The 15,896-nt window shown below is 34.1% G+C and overlaps 1 long non-coding RNA gene across 1 annotated transcript; it reads right to left on the minus strand.

The window, feature by feature from the left end:
* Window positions 1-959: 959 nt before the first annotated feature.
* Window positions 960-1,242, minus strand: LOC112099324. The gene is made up of 3 exons (XR_002906127.1): window positions 1,233-1,242; window positions 1,084-1,152; window positions 960-974 (listed from the first exon to the last, which is right to left on the minus strand). It is a non-coding gene; the product is annotated as an uncharacterized LOC112099324 (long non-coding RNA).
* Window positions 1,243-15,896: the final 14,654 nt, after the last annotated feature.

Consider the following 15,896-nt stretch of genomic DNA (forward strand, 5'->3'; position numbering starts at 1 on the left):
TAAATTGTATACTTAACTAATATATTCCATGAAATGAATGTTAATTATTTCTCTTGGAAATTAATTATTTATGTAACAAGTACATAGCATATTGTATACACTTAACATGATATTAAAAAAAAACAATTACAGGTGTCACGAATGTAAGCAAATATACATGTGATGTAGGCAATAATTTAAAGATAAAAGAGAAAAATTAGGGGGAAAAATAAAAAAAAATTAAATCAGGCATCAGTAACTCTGCATAAAGCTCGCCACCATTGCTGATTTCACAGCATCAGATATTAAAGTGATTATCTTTGTATAACAAATTTACTGCAGCCAAGCATCTGTTGCTATGAATGAAGATATTATTCAACAAGACCTCCATGTACAAACAAGAAAATGTTGCTACTCAGTAGATTAACAATCGCATTGTACAAATAAATTTCTCTTCCGCATAACCACGTTTGCAACATATGCAATTAAATTTCTCAAATCCAGAAATTGAAAATCAATAAAAACTGCAATTAAATTTCTCATATTCAGTTTCTATAGAAATTAAGAGTTACAAGATAAACTACAAAGCCAAACTCAAGAACATACTTAACTCTTAGTAATCAGCCATTAATTGTATCAACAACTCATAGAGGGGGTGTGATTTATAAAAAACCCTACTGCCAAAAATAAAGAATCCAAAAGTATGACCAGTAACAGCCACAAAAAACACACATCCATTAAAGGACATAATAGCAAGCATCACCAAGAAAGCAAGTCCAACCCTGATTGCAGGTAAGAGAGTCTGAATCAAACCAGCAACCACATGACTAGCGGATAAATAGTCTATGTATCAAACTGATACATGCTCAATGATTGCACTGAAAATGCTATTCTTCGAAATCACTTCCAAACTCCCTATTAACTCCGTATTCATTATTTTGATGAAAAAGCAGCTGCTGAAAATGTCCATGCACTTAGGACTGGAGTTGTGGGTGCTATTATAAAAAAATAAACATCTTGTTATAATAAAGATGTTAAAGTACATTAAATGAACAAATACTAAATTACATAAGATGAGCAAATACAAATTTTATCACTACTTACCGTGCTAGAATTTTGTGTAGCTGTTGGATAAACATTATCTCCAGTTATATGATGCAAGTTCATAAGGCCCTAAAACAAACATATATTAATGAAACTTGAACCAAATGATAATACTTATAAATATTGCGCATAAAGTGTGAAAAACTTACATTAGAATAGTTCATAACTCCATGTGGGTACATATTCCTATCAACGGAACTTTGTTGAAGATTTTGAAATGTTGGAATCATAGTTGCCACTTGATCGCTTACATGTCCATTCTGCAAAGTCAACAAAACCAACATTTGAGCACCATTAATAAATTCTTTTACTATAATTATTTTACTTTAAAACTAACCTTTGCATTAGAACGCGCTGATTTTGAAAATTTAGTCGACTTTTTTCTTTGACAAGGTATACGACCTTTACGACGCTTAACGACTGGATCACGTACTGTCTCAACATCATGCGTTTCAATTCCGACGCTATTACTACAACTTCCTTGCCCTGTAACAACAGTTACATCATTTCCTCCGCACTGAATCGTTTCCGGTAGATCTATCCGTACCTTCTCAATCCAATTCAAAACAAGATTATAACTTTCCATATCTTTTGCAGCCACATTTGCAACCTCTGCAAAACTAACACACATCTTCTCGTATCGTTTTTGTTCATCTGTGCAGCTATGGAGCTCATGACTGGTTTTCACCCTACTGTGGCATCTCCACACATCTTTTCTCCATCTCCGTAGGATAAACTTTTCTGGAAGTATTTCCATGTCGTTGCGTATCATGATCGTAATAGCATGCCTACAAAGAATTCCTCTGAATTGGAACCTTCTTTCTTTCTGAATATGATTTCTACAATCTCTCTCTATGAATGTCACGTTTTCATGTCCACCGGCCTCAATAACAAGTGATTGATAATTTTTGGACAATTTGATTCCCGTTCGATCATTTATATCAAGTTTCTTTTTTGCATGTGCACTGAGGCTACGATTACATCGAAAAAGCCTTGACTTCGTTGGAGTCAACAACGGATGGTTGTGTTCAAGATTTAAGCTTCGAATCGTCCACTTTTCATCATCCCCTAAACCAGCTCCTAATCTAGCACTGCAGCCTGTCTTTATATTAGGTTGCGGCTTTAAGATATTAGTAGATTTGCTTCTTGTCTCCCCGCTTCGGCCACAAGCAAAAGACACATTTCTAAGTATCCCATCACTATCCTTTCTACTACTTCTCCGCATAACTGGAAATCCTTTTTTTTTTACCATACTATTTGAAGTACATAAACATTTCAGTATCGGTATTAAAAGACATCCCAATCATTGGCTCGTCCTTCTCCTTAATTTTCTCCAACTCCTCAATGTCTTTGATGACATTTTCCATATTCTTTATTTATACGAAATGAAAATAATTCATGTCATCAAAATGGAAATTTATATTATCAAAAACAAAATAATTCACGACAACAATATGAAAATAATTCACATTAACAAAACCATTTAGCATAGGTGTTACTTAATTATACATTAATAACGGAATAATGAAGTCAGCAAATTGCCGATTACACATGGCAATTATTGATGCTCGTTGTTGGTTAGATATCATTTGTTGATCTAAGATTTGTGTGCTTTGTAAAATCATTAGCCATTTATAGAGGCATATCAAATTTTAAGGGCCTTGAGATGATTTATTTGCAAGTAATTCCATTTGATGCATCTCTGGATAGGGATTCTTTTTAGCTTGATACAAAATTGAGAGAGCATATGTTATTTGGTAATGATCAGTTCTCATGTTTCAATAAGGCTATTAAAAGATTTATGATTTTGAAGGTACTGATGCACAAAGAGTGCAATGCTGACATCTACTTTTCCTTGACTTAGATATAACATGGCTGCCTAAAATTTTAATTAAATAATGAAGATCCATCGTATACAGTCTCATCGCATAATTCATGACAACAATATAAAAATAATTCACATTAACAAAACTAATTTCAAGAACAAAATAATTCACAAAACTAAGCTAACTCACTGTAATAATTCATGATCAGCAAAATTTTCTTAAACAATCAAAATAATTCATGGCCGGCTCTACTCATATGCCTATATTTTCTTGTATAATCATCAGTAAAATTAACATAAATTCATACCGAGAGAGTGAAACTGCAGCTAGGTCTCAAATTCCAGAAGTGCCGTCAGAATGCAATTCACGGGGTTGGGAGAGAAACAACTGACAACCAAGCTAAATGTGGAGAGACCCACGGTGAGAGAGAGTGATGTGGTCCAGTGAGATGAGTGTGTGTGTAGTTTGCGTTTGCGTTTGCGTTTCAGAAACTCGAGCGCGTGTGTAGTCTGCGTTTGAGCAAAATGAGTTTGCGTTTTTAAGCTACAATTAAATCTTTTATAGTTAGCACAAAACGAACCGTTTTGTGCTAACTGTGGTGCTTATTGGTGTGAGAATATCGGTGTTGATCTTTATTAGTTTAGAGTGAAGCTATTGTCACCTCTCAAAAATCCTCATCAAACACCACTTTTGCATTAATAAATCTATCTTTATTCATAATTACAAAAATGGACAAATAGGGATACAGTTGAATTTAGCTCTTATCTTCATATACCACATTTATCATAATATTTTTCAGAAAATTTCTTTTATTTGAAATGTTATTTCACATAGACTACTAATAAGTATATTATAGATTCGAAGATATATATATTTTTTAAAATGTCAATTGGAAATTCTTGATAAGAGGAATGTTTATTAGTATTAGGGGCTGGAACTCATGTCAATTGCGAAACCACTCATTTTTTGTCAAGATTCCTAGTGCAATTCGTAAAGGAGGAGTTATTTTGTTTAAATAACTAAATTTAATAATTCAAAACAATTTTTTTGTGAATTTATATCCTTAATTATCTAATTCATCTTCTTTCATTATCATATTTTTCTTCCACTCACTAACGGTCCAGTTGGTTTGTTGAGTATTCAACAAATTTTTTTCACAGAGATTTTCAAAATACTTGTGCAAATCTCGTAAATCTTTGTTATTGTGTCCAACTTCGAAAAAATTAAATAACAACGACAAAAGAATTTTTAAATTAAAATCTACAGAAACATGATAATAACAAAATAATAATAATTCTAAGCATACATGCTTCTATACTTCGTTGTTTTAAATTATTTAGAATTGAATCAAAGGTAAACTAATTAAATTTCAAAAAGGAAAAGAGGTTTAAATGTTTGGTTGAATGATATTTTAATCTTTTAAAAGAATGTGTTGGGATTTAATTAGATTTATATGTCCTTAAATGTAATTTACTTTAGTGATTAACTTATAAATACAAAAGACGAGTTTTTAAGGACAACGAGGGGTGCCAACGGCTGTACTCATTTGTTTATCGTGAAACTAATCTTCAAAAAAGAAAACATTAAAATGTGTCTTGATAATTTGTTAGCAATTACGAAAAACAGTGAAAATACGCGGGGACAAAAAAAAATGAGTACATTCATCGGGGGACCCACCAACAGCTTAATGGTTAGGGATGACAAAAATTCTCACGGGGACAGGTACCCTAGGGGATTTTTCCCATTTAGAGAGGGTATGAGGATAATTTCATACCTAATTTCTTATTCGGGAAAGAGAGGGAGAAAATTTTTTACCAAATTTCTTATTCGGGGAGGGGACGAGGATGAAGTGGAATCCCCATCCCCTACCCATTTCCCCATTTTAATTTTAATTTTATTTTTTAAATTACTAGTAAATAAATAATAAATTTTGAATTATAAAATTATAAATATTGGTAAAAATAAAAAATTAAAATATTTATATTATTAAACTTTTAGACATAATTAACTAATTAAAGTCCTAAATTTTTATTTAGGACATTAAAAAAAAGGGTAAATTCTATTAGCCCAAAAATTTTGTTTTAATTTTAATATTCATTAAATGTTTTAAACTTAAATCTATTTTATTTATTTATTTTTAGATGTTATAATTGCCCACAGCAAATCACAATTTTAATATATAATCTAATATAATATTTGCTCTTGATTTGCTCCGACTTAACTATTATGTTGTAAAGGGAATAGTCAACATTTATAAAGTGCCTAGGCCACCATTGAAAAAGTTAATTTTGAATCTAAATTCGATTTTATTTGTAACAATTTTGTATTAGACTATTAATTTATTCACGATAGTTTGTAAAAGAAGTTTGTATCCCTTACATGCTGCGTTACTTACTAATTTAATGTATGTGACTTTTGTAATGGATATTAATGTAAGATATTTTTCAAACTTTACTTTTATTTGAATTTTTTATTTTAATATGATAAGTTAAAATAAAAAAAATGAATTAGTTATTCGGGGATCGGGGACCTTCGGGAATCTCCTATTATTATTCAGGGAGAGAATGTGAATTCTCTCAAGTATTTCTGACGAGGACAAAGAGGAGATAGAAACATACGCAAAATATTAAAAATAAATACAAAGAAATTGATCTCCTCCCCTCCCCTTCCCATTGCCATCCATATTAATGGTAAATATTGGCATTTCATTCAGAAAAAAAAAAGTGAAAAAAATGATGACCCATGCGTTAATAAATGCATGCAATGAAAGAAAATGGGGTTTGGTGAATTCGAAGTTGTTCTAGGTCCAGGCGTCCATTAAGCTTTGATGGAGTTTAGATGGACAAAGTAGATGTTTTTGAGAAATTTATAAAAATAACCATAAAATTTTTGCTATTTTCACAATTAACCCTCTCAACTTTTTTCTATCAACATTAGTCAAACACACGCTTTTCTTCCCAAATTACCCATCTTTACAAACCAAAAGCAACTTTCGTCAAAACTTGGTGCGACAGGCCCCTGTCGCACCTAGCGCCAAGCCTTGCTTGGTGCGACAGGCGCTTGTCGCACCAAGCAAGGCTTGATTTGGCGTTTGAGGCGTTGAGAACTCAGTTGTTTGGGAGTCTGCATGAGGTGGTGAGGAAGCAGTTGTTTGAGAATGGGAAGGCGCAGAGAAGGCAAAGGAGTTTACGAGAGACCAATGGGAATGGGAGTGCAGCGAGACAAACTTCCATGATTCATATGAGGTAAGCAAGAAATTTTTTATGTTTCTATTTCGTAAAGTTGGTGCTGTATTTTGACAATTTGACTTGTGTGTGTGGACTAGCACATTTCATTCTATATATTTGAACTTAGTTATGAGGTTGTTTTTGTTTATCTGGGTAGAATGGATTGAGATGAGTAACTAATGATCAATTTGAACTTTTATGGGAATGTTCAGGTCTAAAGATGTTCTTCAACCACACGAGTACATACCACAAGCCTCTCGCTCTGTAGATGCCAGCTTGAAGCTGAAGATTGCCACTGTTGGATTTGGAAACTTCGGTCAGTTCCTTGCGAAAACCATAGTTCGTCAGGGCCACACAGTCTTAGCCTATTCTCGAACTGATTACTCTGATGTAGCTAGAAAGATGGGGGTTTCATACTTTTCCGATGCAGATGATCTTTGTGAAGAGCATCCAGAAGTTGTTCTTCTCTGTACATCAATTCTTTCAACAGAAAAAGTTCTGAAGTCATTGCCATTTCAGAGATTGAAGAGAAGTACTCTGTTCGTTGATGTACTCTCAGTAAAAGAGTTCCCACGGAAATTGTTTTTCCAACATTTGCCACCAGATTTTGATATTCTCTGCACGCATCCTATGTTTGGACGAGTCCATAATCTTTGACGACGCCATTTCTGAAATGGAGCGTGTTTCTACTGCCGCCATGGCTGATTTAAAAGCCATCGCCGACTGCATGATATCGGCCGGCTACGGGAAGGAGTGTTGGGGGAGAGATGAAAGAGAGGGGTATTTTGGTCTCAAAGGATTTTTTATGGCTAATGTTGATAGAAATTTATTTGGGGGGTTAAGATGGAAAAAACCAAAATTTTTATGGATATTGGTGTAAATTTCCCGATGTTTTTAGAAATTAGAATTATATTGTTGATAATTATGACTTTTGAGTCGCTTTAGCTTGGAAAGTATTAACGACGTTAGGTGGTAACCGGTGACGGCTGCTTGTTTGTTTTCGCAATTAATTATTCTATTTTATTGTTTTATTGTACAAAGACCAAATTATCCTCAATTAACAATAGTTACCAGGTGAAATTTCACAGATTTTTCAATTTATTACAAGTGCATTGAAATGTGTCAAAACATTTGGGGTAGGCTAAAATTTTTTGTTTTGAATAAGCCAGATCTTGAATATTGGCGCTAATTGTATAAAATAGTAATTGCGTGTCGTAATATTCCAAGTGATTTTCATGTACATTCATTTTCGTTGCCAACGTACAAACAGCTAACAATGGTTCAATGGTCAAAATATTTTTTTTTTATAAATGGAATGACATTTTTCTCCTTTAATTCTTAGATTTATCTGTTTTTCCTTATAATCTCTAAAATACTTCATTAATTTTATAATGTCAAAACTTTCGGTGGAAAAAATATGCGACAAATCAATCAGGGTTGTTTTTTTTTTAATTTTTTATTCTATAATTTTGACGTCAAGGGTTATAATATGATTTTATGAAAACTACATCATAGCAACTAACCAAAACCGGTAGGAGGAAGTGTCTATCTAAAAGCAACGACAAAAAAAAATTAATTAAGACAAAGACAAGTAATTAGTCGGTCAATTGCCTAAAAACAATGACAAAAGATATTAATTAACAACACTGATATTCTCACAAAGCTAAGCACAAAGCTTTGCACAAAACAGTTCGTTTTGTGCAAAGTATAAAAGCCATTTACACTTGCAAGCAGCAACACCACACATGCACGGAACAAAGAGTGCAGCAATGTTTCTCCCGTCTCTGTCTCTCTCATTCTCCCTCTTTTATCCCCTACCACACCGCAGTGCAGCAACCATACTAATGCTCATGATGTTACGAATGATACAAAGCTTCCCATTCAGAGGAACAATTGCTGCAGCCCTTGGCAATCATAAGCAATTTTGAAGAACCCAATCAAACCAAACTGAGAAGGTCCCTCATGTAAGAACAAAATTCAAGCAACCATAAGCAAAGCAATCAACAATAATCACCAAATTAATATATGCTCTGTAAAATAATTTGAAGACCACGATATCCTTAACAAGAACAATAACCATTCAAAATCTATGAGACCTCAAAAACATATTAATTAATCTTTAACAATTAAGCAGTCTGCATCTTTAATTACAAATTAATCTTTAAGCAATTAAGCCGATTGTGTTGGGGGTTAGAGAGCGATGCAGCTGAGATCGACAGAATGAAGACAACGGAGCTGAGAGAGTGAGGGAGATCGGAGCCCAGGGAGCCAGCTAGATGCTTCAAGCGAGAGACGAGAGAGCTATCACTGTTGCTACGTCGTGAGGGAGAACGGAGCTGATATCGAGCTTGTGTGCACACGGGAGAGAGAGAAAGATGTTGTTGTGTGGTGGGGGAGAAAAGAGGGAGACAGGAGAGAGAGATGGGAGGAACGTTGCTGCAGGATTTGTTGCGTGCGTGTGTGGTGTTGTTGCTTGCACATGTGAATGGCTTTTATACTTTGCTCAAAACGAACCGTTTTGTGCAAAGCTTTGTGCTGAGCTTTGTCAGAACATCATTTTCCATTAATTAATGCAAAGACAAGTCATTGGTCAACTTTTGTGAAACATCAATAAAGATAAACTCAAATAAAAAAAAAACAACTAATAATATTTAGTCAGGAACAACCAATTAAACTAAATGAAATTTGAAGTTCCTATGCAAATTCACCCAGACCCAGAGACTAAACAAATGTTGTAATTGTGTATACGTAAAGGAACTTGATCCATGACTCAAGAGATAACATACATAAAACAAGTAGCAATAATTAATAATGCATCCAAGGTACCCCAATTTGTGATAATTAGTAGGTCAACCTTTGCGAAACATCAATAAAGATAAACTCAAATTAAAAAAAAAACAGTTAATATTATTTAGTCAATTGAATAACTAATTGAATTAAACAAATTTTGAAGTTTCAATGCATATTTACTTAGTCCCAGAGACTCAACTAATTTTGTACATATAAAGGAACTTGATCCATGACTCAAAAGCTAGCAGAAAACAAGTAGCTACAATAATGCATCCAAAAGACCCCAAATTTGTGAACCAATTACCTGAAGGGCAGTGGTCTACAGGCCTATACGACTGCTGCAATGATCCCTCTAATTGTAAGCTTTCACATTTTAAAATTTTCACAATGCTTATTATTGATTTTACTCTTTATATCCAAATTTTGTTCTTCTCAGCAAAGAAGTAGTTGTATGAATTTTCTAATTCTTTTAAAGGTCTCTTCACCTGTTTCTGTCCATGCGTGACCTTCGGCCGGATAGCTGAGGTTATTGATGGAGGAAATTTATGTAAGTTCTGCTTAGAGTGTGCAAATTAATTTTCATGTGAACATTATAGTTTATACCTAGTTGCTAGCCAATCTCAAAGCTGGGTTTAACATTTATGAATTAATTGATTAATAAGTTGGTTTCCTCTGTGTTAATTGGGCAAGCAGCATGTAATATTCAGGGTCTCGTCTATTATGCAATGTGCCATATTGCTAGCGGATGGCTATATGGTGGTATTTATCGATCCAAATTGTGGCGACACTATTCATTACCAGAAGCTCGGACTCGCTGATTCACTGTTGCTGCCGCGCTTGTGCCCTTACTCAAGAGTACACAGAACTCAAGATCCGCGGTGTTAATCCCTCCATAGGTAAAGCATTGATAAATTTATATATGTAAAGTCCATCATAAAATTGAATAATATGACACTTATAAACTCTTTTTCAAACTAATTAGATATTGCATTGTTTGATATTGAAATTGGATAACTGAAGTTAATATACCTTGGAAGTTAAGATAATTTGATCTTACAATAAAAAATCTATAATATCTTTATTATTTTTGTTAAAATTTTTATTTAAAAGTCATATTTAATTATTTATTGTATATTGTCAATTTTTATTACTTAATTATTTTTTCTTACAGCAACTGTAGCTTAAAATTAAGGTACTATAACTCAATATAAAATATGAACTAATATTGTGGCACTAATTTAATGATTATGTAATGAACTTTTGATTAAGCAAAGATATATAATACTGCTCTTATAATATTAACACATGATGATCCATTTTTTAAGGTTGGAAAGCAAATGTTGAGAAGTGGAATCGCGAGGGACTTGAACCCCCAATTGTTGCACCATGCATGGCTCGTTAGCACCACGAATCCATTATCCATACTATTAAATTCCATAATTTATTAGCACGTTGGTCATTGGTGTGTTGACCTGATCCCTAAAGCATTTTCGGTCGCGAGGCCATTGCAGCATATGTCAAGTTTCGCGTGTCATGTAGTTTATGTTGCTTTCTTTGTTATTATGTGTCATAATTTAATTTGTCTGTTTAATAGCCTATGTTTAATGTTTTGGCATTATTATTAAAAGGAAATGAGAAAATTTGTATACATGATACTATATGTGCATGCATGGTCAGAACACTTTCACCTCATAAGTGTGTAGCATGCCAACAACATGTTCTACTCCACTTCCAAAAATTGATAATTGTTTAACAAAATACTTCCAAAAAGAATTTCACATTAGCTATTTGAAAGTCTTTTTATTGACGATGATACTTATCAGAATATCACGCGCGCGCGTGCACACACACACACACACACACACACACACATATATATATATAGTCCTTATCTAGTACAGGGTCATCGTATATTTTTTCATGACATGCTTTTAAGTTATGAAATTTAATAGAGTCACATTTTAATATTATTAAACTGCACAGTCCTATAGTGCATTAAAAAATAACTATATTAAATTCTAAATTCTAAACCCTAAATATTGTTGATAAGTTTTTATGCATATCTTCAAAGACCACGTCGACATTACACTTGCTCATTGGATGACAAACCCCACGATAATTTCCAAGATATGAGAAAGTAGCACAAGTTTAAAGTCTATGCAAAAGTGCGAACAGCCTCGTGTTTTTTTTTTGTTTGTTTTTCATGGGAACACGCTTTTAAACGATGCAGTTTGATAAAGTTAGATTTTAATACTATTAAACCATACAACTTAATTGTGTGTCCGCATAAAAAAAAAAAAGAGGGCCCTCGCAGCTGACTCACACACTTGTTTAAACTCAAATCTAAACTTGAGTTTTAAGAAAATCACTCATAACAATTAAAAGTAGACCTTAGCTTCCCTTACGGTTATTAAGGTTCTATTTGGTACAACTTTTCAAGTAGAACTTTTATTTGTAGAGATTTATAAATATAACTTTTACAACAACAACAACAAAAATTATTTGGTTGTCAATAAGAATTTTTATTAAAAATTTATGAAATTACTTTAATAGACAAGTTTTTTAAAGTTATGTTATAAAATGAATAAAATAAGATTGTTAAATAAACAGATGATATTTTAGATATTTTAAAATTTAAAAAAAAATTCAACATCTACTCTTAAAAGTCCAAAATTTGAGTTTTTACTAGTATAGGTAAAATAACTTATTTAAACTTCAAAAGATCTATTAAAAAAATAATCAAACAACAATAATATTTATTATAAAAACTTATAAAATTAAATAAATACTTATAACCATACTTATAACCATTGAATAAGTCACACTAAATAAGCACTAAGTTGTTAACGAGAAAGTTTATTAAATGTGTGACAAAGAGGCATTTTGCACTCGTGCTTTGGAATAATAGTCTCGCGAACACAAAATGTGGGACTCCGAAAGTGGTTGATGTTGATGCGAGATTCTGGTTACACTCTTCCTACGACCAGGATATCTGCTCGATCAACCTCACCTCGATCAAGATCTCTCCTCGTATGCTTTCTTCTCCAAGAATTCCTGCGTCCACAGAAACAAGTCAGAGCACGCCGGTTGTTTTCCCGGCGTAAACCCTCCGACGCTCAAGTCAGATATGAAGGCTCTGGGAATGCTTGTCACAGATCTTATGGTTTTTTGGTAGTTTCTATTCTTTAGGATTTCTTTTATCTCTGTTATAATCTCAAAAATGGTAACCCTTTTACCTTCGTTGGCTACCTTTTTATAGGCCACTTCTGAACTCGGGCCTCCCCTCCATTCGCGCTCGTTATCCTCCCACCTCTCGAAAGTGGATTCCCCATTTCCGTAGTCGTGGGTGGTTGCGTGGCCTTCGTGCCTAGATTCTCGGACTGGAGAACATGCTTCGCCAACTGTCGTTGACCGGGTCTCCTCGAATCAACACTTAGCAGGAACACAGCAGGAATGACTTTATGCTTCTTACAGGAAATTGGCCTCGCGGATGACGTGCTCGTGGATGAGCAGGATATTACTACTCCTGCTCCCCCGGATACCAGGCTCCTGCTTCTGCTCCCCAGGATACCAGGTGTTGTGCAAATTTTAATGTACTCGCAAGCGCACGAATCTATTGTAGTATAGACTAATGGTGACGAGTGTCGATCCCACGAGGAGGTGGATTTTAATTATATATAGAATTAATTTTGTAAATGGATAGTTGGATTTATGGTGGAAATGATTTGGAATATGCTAATACTTAAATTAAAATGGCGAGAATAAATTCTAAAATTGGAATTGCAATGGAGAGAATAAATTGAAGAGAAATTCTATTAAATTGACGTACTTGGGTATCTGGATCCGTATCAACATGCATCATGGGCTAAATAATCTGTATTAATGTCAATTAAATCATGAGGGGGGAATCCACACCTCATGAACCACGCTCTAATCAATATGGTGCTAAGGGCTTATCGTGCCAAATAATAATAACCTTGTACTAGAGGGCTGGTGAAACCAAGGCGGTACTAGACAAGATTAGTATTATTTGTCGACGAGAAGTCAAAACATCCACAAAAACTAGAGGGGAAGAGAAAATAAATTTACCAAATAAAGCCCATGACACATGTTGAGACTTCACCTTCAACCCAAGCTTGAAAGAAAATTAGCCACTCATAATTGAACTAGGGGCAAAATGGGAATTTATTAAAATACGAAGAAAATACAAGATGGAGAGGGAATTACAGAAAATGGATCCCAAAAATGGATTCAGAGATATCAAATTAGGGGGGGAGGCCCCCTTTTTATAGATACATGGAGTAAATCATGGCCATCGGATTAAAAACAGTTTGGACGCTCAGGATTGCGCCACGTCATCAGTCAACAGTCCACGGTTTGACCACGCGGATGAACAGTAACACGGTTTGACTCGGATGAACAGTAACGCGGTTTGGTTGAAAATAATTTTGTGTGATGCATGTACCGTACGCGAGATTTTTCATCAACTGATATGCTGCCACGTCACCATCAATAGTACATAAGAATTTTAGCCCAACAGGATCGTGACACCTCATCAGTCAATGCCACATCATCGGTCAATGCCACGTCATCGATCCGTCTATGTGAACAGTAATGTAGTTAGTACCGTACACGTGAATAGTACCGTACATATGAATAGTGTCATTTTTCCTTTTATGCTCCTCCTAAGGTTTTCGACCGTCCTGAGTTCAAAAGTGATGTCCGTTTTGCCGTCTGATCTCTCTTTTATTGTGAAATGACTATAATGCCCCTAAAATACATAAAATACTTAATTAAAATAAAACACATGTAATTAAATCACAAGAAGGTTAAATACATAAAAGTAAGGGTTGTTAGTAAGACTTGAAATGTAAAATGACGGTTTTCTCCTTTATAAATATGCATTTTCTAACACTCAACACCAGGCTCCTGCTCCTGCTCCCCAGGATACCAGGCTCTTACGGGACACACCGGTTCGCAGAACTCTACCATCAGATATCTGCTCATCGTGCCTGGTCTCGTCAACGTATTTCTCCCAAACAGTTGCAAATCCACTAATATTATTAAAACACAAGTGAAGAAAGAAGAAGAAAAAATCTCATTCATTTCATAAAATCCTTTGAGGGTGAAGATGTCATTTTAACAGTTGAAGTCTGTCAATTTGTACGTTTGGCTAGTAGGATATTGTTCACAATTATTTTGCCTGACGGGATGAATCTATCAACATCATTGGAGTAGGTGCCAGTATAGTAACTGCACGTTAAAAATATGTATGAGAAATGAAATATTAATTCCTGACATGGTATAGATTTAATATAAAATATATTATTCATTCATTAAGTTGTTTAAAATGTTTTGGAAAATTTGGTTGCTTGAAGAAATATTTATCTCTACCCGAGATGATAGAGACGTGGTTAAATTAGTTCTTATAAAAAAAATGGTATTAAAAATGTTTTTATGAATGTTAAGGGGAAAAAAATGTAATAAAAAACATTTAGACTGGCACAAGTTTGATATTTGAAAGAGTGTGTTTAAAACATAATTGAGGTTGCAAATTACTCCATCTTTATATTACAAAATCTGATCAGCTAATCAAACTGAGTATTCCAATTGCTTGATATTCTTATCTTTCTTGGCTGTAGAACCAGACAATATGGCGGGGGACCATAGTGTTGTCACTCATATTCACATCATTTTCAAATTGACTTTTGAAGTACAAAACGATGAAATCTAGTTTCTTCTGATCGGATTTGTGCATCCCTTTTTAGTGCCCGACTTCAATAGAGATTGAGTTAAGCCCTTCTCCGGCCTCATAAGTTTTGGCTGTGGTCGGTAAGGTCCACTCATGAAATGAAAGCCATAAAGGGGTGCTTTTCCCCGTCCCGTCAATAGCCTAGCTGTTCATCCCTTTCCTCAGAGAGTTCTTGATCGGAGCGCCATTCAGGACAGAGCTGCGCTTTTTCGCATCGGTCTTTCCAATCAGAGTTATACGCAGGGGATTGGCAAAGGGTTGGGTCTAGTTCGTTTTTATTGAACAGTAGGAAATGAACAAGATCATTTTTGTTCCCCTTATTTAGAACTTTAAATCGGTATACTATATATCTAAATTTGACATCATTTGTCCTATTTAAATCCTTGTTAAAAGAAGTCTTACTTGATAAGGTCAAATTACAGTACAAGAAAAAAATCGTCATTTCCCAAACATGCTCAAACAGATTCCGACACCTCAATTACACCATGGAAAATAGGGTCAGACTACAGTGCAACTGTGGTACCGTGCCACAGTTACACCAGCCGTTGGATCCACTCAAATGAGTGGGGTCCATTTGAATAAGTGGGAATCCAACGGTTGGGTGCAACTGTGGCACGGTACCACATTTGCACCACAGTTTTATCCTGGAAAATAATGCACTTTACAGACTTTTAGTGAAAAGCTGAGAATTAATTTTCGCCAAACTTCGGGTGAAAATTGATAATTTCCCAAAAATCAAATTTCAATTCACAAAAAGGTGGTTTCTTGATTTAACAACCCTGCCAGCCAGAATTTCTAAATATCACTTCGAACCATTGCTGAGCGTTCTTAATCCAACAAAAAATCATATGATATGCCTGCCTTTTCTTTTTTCTTTTTTTCAATAAACAGTCTTATTTTTGCTTTTTTTAAAGAGTGACGATAGAGTCATAAATTTATCTTGTACAAACTGACGTGGCATTAATTTATTAATTGAATGAAAATATAAAATAACAAAAATAAATTATGTGGGCTAAAAAATATTTAATTCAACTAATGAATTAATGATACATTAATTTATATAAAAAAAAATTTATACAAAAATTTATGTATGTATCATTACTCTTTTTCAAACTGATTATTTATCTTATTCCCTTCTTTTCTTTCTTGGCTGCAGAACCAGACAGTTACTGAAGCGGGGACCATTGTGTTATCATCATGTTCATATCATTTTCAGGG

This window comes from Citrus clementina, unplaced genomic scaffold (genome assembly GCF_000493195.1).
Source record: "Citrus clementina cultivar Clemenules unplaced genomic scaffold, Citrus_clementina_v1.0 scaffold_4, whole genome shotgun sequence".
NCBI lineage: Eukaryota > Viridiplantae > Streptophyta > Magnoliopsida > Sapindales > Rutaceae > Citrus > Citrus x clementina.